At 32.8% G+C, this 4,655-nt stretch overlaps 1 pseudogene; it reads left to right on the top strand.

The window, feature by feature from the left end:
* The first annotated feature begins 583 nt into the window (after positions 1-583).
* LOC146888680 (uncharacterized) lies at positions 584-3,460 on the top strand (annotated as a pseudogene).
* Positions 3,461-4,655: the final 1,195 nt, after the last annotated feature.

Below are 4,655 nucleotides of genomic sequence, written 5' to 3'. Positions count from 1 at the left end.
TTTAATGCCTTTCTTAGCCATCACTATGATAATATACATATATAGGAATGATAGGAGATATGAAATCAAAAAGTGGGACATGTTATAATTAATAGGTACTATAGTATGGAATTCTCTGGTCGTAGTCTATTTATTTTGGTTTATGAGAGATTTTAATTTTTTATGGTACTAATTTAAAACTTAACCTTTTTTATGGTACTAGTGTAGGTATAATAGTTATTAGTTTTTTGTGAAACAAATTTTATATTGGTGGATGAAATATGATATGCTATCATTTAAATAGTTCTTTATTTTAATTGATTGCATTTTTATTCTTTTTTAATTTACAGTTGTGGACTTTTATTATACAAATATCGGTGTCTTCAAAGTTGAGGTACGATGAATATTATCTTATAGTTTTTTATTGAAAATGGTGTTAGTTTGACGTGTATATGCAGACATATGAATTTTCCTTAGTTCTCCTTTTTAGAAAATTAAATTATTAGATTAGGAATTTTCCTTTTTATTATTATGTTGTATCTTAGCATCTCTATATATCTAATATTAGTAACTAACATGATAGATCAAGAAAATATGGACTAAAATGGATGTTTGCCAGTTGATATTCAAAAGAATACGAGGATGGGGTGAAAAAGTTTCAAAGATTTGCGTTGAGCATGCAAAAAACCTGATAAAATCATTTGTCCTTGCTTGAAATGTTGTCATTCAAGGGTAGTCAATGCAGATGAGTTGGAAGAGCATTTAGTATGCAACAAAATTGATAAAAGTTATTCATGTTGGACCAAACATGGTGAAAATAGAAAAAATGATATAGATCATGATTTCCATGATAGTATAAGTGATGCACCAAAAGAGACTGAGACAACAAATGAGTTAGACCAAGTTGAGGAGATTGCAAATGTTATCGAAGAGGATATGCGAGATTGTCCTCAAATGTTTGATAGGTTGACAATGGATGCAAAGACACCATTGTATAATGGTTGTACTAGTTTCACAAGACTATCAACTGTGTTAAAATTATTCAATTTGAAAGCAGGAAATGGATGGTCTGATAAGAGCTTTACTGAATTACTATCACTTTGAAAGGATATTCTACCACAAGATAATGGGCTTCCTGGTCGAATGTATGAGGTTAAAAAAATGTTAAGCTTTATTGGGATGAGCTATGAGAATATTCATGCTTGTCCAAATGATTGCATTCTTTTTCGAAATGAATATGCATCATTGGATAAATGTCCTAAATGTAGGGCATTGCGCAATAAGAAAATTAGCACCGATCAAAGTGGTATGGTATCTTCCTATAATACCAAGATTTAGGCGCATGTACCATAATGCACAAGATGCAAAGAACTTAAGATGGCATTCAGAGGAAAGGATATGTGATGGAAAGCTTCGACACCCTGCGTATTCTCCTCAATGGGCAAAAGTTGACCATGATTACCCTAATTTTGGGAAAGAACCAAGAAACCTACATCTTGCTTTGTCTAGTGATGGAATAAATCTGCATGGTATGCAAAGCAACTCACATAGCACGTGGCTTGTGGTTATGATTATATATAACCTACCTCCATGGTTGTGCATGAAAAGGAAATTCATGATGTTGTCCATGTTAATTCCAGGTCCAAAATAACCAGGGAATGACATAGACATATACTTGGCACCTTTGATTGAAAACTTGAAGGACATGGGGAACGAAGGTGTAAAGGTGTATGATGGCTATACGAAAGAAATTTTCCAGCTAAGGGCAATGTTGTTTGGCACAATTAATGATTTTCCAACATATGGTAATCTATCTGAATATAGTATCAAAGGGAAGCGTGCATGCCCTATATGTGAAGATAATACATATTGGGTGCGATTGGAACATGGTAAGAAAAATGTATTTCTTGGCCATCGTAGATTCTTACCTTCAAAACATCGTTATCGAGGGTGAAGAAAAGCGTTTAATGGAAGAATAGAAGAACGTAGAGGTCCATAATTGTTGTTTGGTGATAAAGTTTGTGATAAAGTAAAGGATATAACCAACAAATTTGGTAAACCTTTTGCAGCAGATCTAGTCACAAGTGGGTCGAAGAAAAAGTCAATCTTTTTTTATTTGCCATTTTGGAAGTCCTTGTACATTAAACATTTCCTTGATGTGATGCATATTGAAAAAAATGTATTTGATAGTGTGATAGGTACGTTGTTGAATGTGCCTGGAAAGTCTAAGGATGGCATCAAGTTAAGGTTGGACCTACTTGACATGGGAATTAGAATAGAATTGGCACCAATAAAGAAAGGTAAACGTCAATATCTACCTCCAACAGCTTATACTCTATCTAGAAAGGAGAAAATTGTGTTTTGTAAGTTTCTACAAGGAGTTAAAGTTCCAGAGGGGTACTCATCAAACATCAAGAACCTAGTGTATATGAAAGATCTAAAACTATAAGGGCTAAAGTCTCATGACTGTCATGTTCTCATGGAGCATTTGCTACTGATAGGCATACATTCCATTTTGCCTAAAAAGGTAAGATGGACCATAACTAAACTACGCTATTTCTTTAGAGCCATTTGTAGCAAAGTGATTGACACTGGAAAATTGCAAGCACTAGAAAGAGAAATTATTGTAACTTTGTGTGAGCTTGAAATGTATTTCCCACCTTCTTTCTTTGACATAATGGTTCATCTTACCATTCACTTAGTTAAAGAGACACAATATTGTGGACCGGCTTATATGAGATGGATGTACCCAATGGACCGTTATATGAAGATATTGTAGGGCTATGTGAAAAATCGGAGTTGACCAGAAGGATGTATAGTGGAACGATATATACTCGAATAAGCTATTGAATTTTGTACTGATTACTTCTCTAATGTTGAATCAATAGGACTTCCAAAGTCTCGACACTTAGCGAGAACAACGGGAGAAGGGATTATTGGAAATACCATAATGACCATATCAAGAAAAGATTGGGAACAAGCTCAATTGTATATTCTACACAATGACGATGAAGTTCAACCATATGTTGAGAGACACAAAGACATGGTTAAAAGATTAAATCCAACTAGGATCGACAATTGGATAACTAGAGAACACAATGCAACTTTTATACAATGGCTAAAAAGCCACATTTTTGCAGAGTTAAATGTGAACTCATCTTTAATTTCTAGCAGATTGAGATGGTTAGCAAATGGTCCAACTTTTCAAGTCTTCTCTTACACTGCTTATATGATTAATGGGTACACATTTTATACCAAAGAACGAGATGATCAAAGTACTATGCAAAATAATGGTGTCACTTTGGTGGCTGAATCTATGCATATCTCAAGTGCTAAAGATAAAACTCCTATATATGAAAATATGTCGTATTTTGGGGTAATTGAACATATATGGGAGTTAGATTACAAAACATTTCGAGTTCCCATATTTGGTTGCAAATGTGTTGATAACAATAATGGTGTTCGACAAGATGAGGCATGATTTATGCTAGTGAATTTTAATAAAGTGGGGTACAAAGATGAGCCATTCATTTTAGCATCACAAGCTCAACTAATTTTTTATGCCACCAATCATGTTTATGTTAATTGGTCAATTGTGTTGTTGACCAATAAAATAAATGATCATCACAATGAAGATATAGAGGATGAAGATACAAATATTAAGGATGATCCTTTGTATGACATATCATATGATGATGATCCAATAACAAATGATATCTTGTATATGAGAGATGACCATGATGAAGGGATTTGGATAAATCCATCATTTTGTGTCAATAAGAAACCTAAGCAGTTAAAATTGACTAGAAAGAAGAAAAGGTTAGCTTACACATGTTTATTTTTTCTTTCTAATGTTGCATTTATAACTTTTTATTTGTTTGTATTTCCCTTTTTATTGATGCTAACCTTTTTTTGTGAATCTCTTTTGTTATAGGTAAATGACATCTCCTAGTGAAGATTATAATCTTCCTCTTGAGGAAGCAAAATGGAAGAAAGGTGTAGTGATTATGAAGAAAATTATCCGAGCTAGAAGTGAAGGAAAAAAATTAAATGTAATGTACCTATTTTATGCTTTGGTATCTTTGATATGTAACTTTCCTGAAAATTAATATGTACTTATTCATATTATTAGGTTTCATGGAATTCAAAAGGTCAACCAATTGAACCTAGCGGCACAAATTTCATTAGTTATCTTGGATCCATTGTTCGCTCTACTATTGCAATAACGTGTGACAATTGGAAAGACTCGACTTTGAGTGCCTATAAAGAAATTATTCGGAATGATATAAGAGTAAAATATACTAATTTTATTTACTTATTTTAAAGTATGTGTTATGGTTAAGAAACGTCCTTCTACTAACTTTTGTATTTTTTACAGCTAACTTTTAATGTTGACACAACTCACAGGAGTTATGTATTAAAGGTGGCAGGTAAATTACTTAGGAGTTTTAGAACTAGCTTGGCCAATAATTATCTAAAGGACGAGAATGGAAAGTGTTTAGATAATCCTCCTATTGTACCTCCTGAGAATTATGCATCAATTATTAGTGAGGATGTTTGGAGAAAGTTTGTTGCCAAGCATATGGATACATATTTCTAGGTAATCTACAATATCCAAATACAATAAATTTATCCTTTATTTCATGTACATATGATTTGTTTACTATCTTTCAATA

Source organism: Vigna unguiculata, chromosome 1 (assembly GCF_037176805.1).
Source record: "Vigna unguiculata cultivar grain cowpea cultivar isolate G323 ecotype 2 chromosome 1, ASM3717680v1, whole genome shotgun sequence".
NCBI lineage: Eukaryota > Viridiplantae > Streptophyta > Magnoliopsida > Fabales > Fabaceae > Vigna > Vigna unguiculata.
This window is presented reverse-complemented; position numbering and strand designations above follow the sequence as displayed.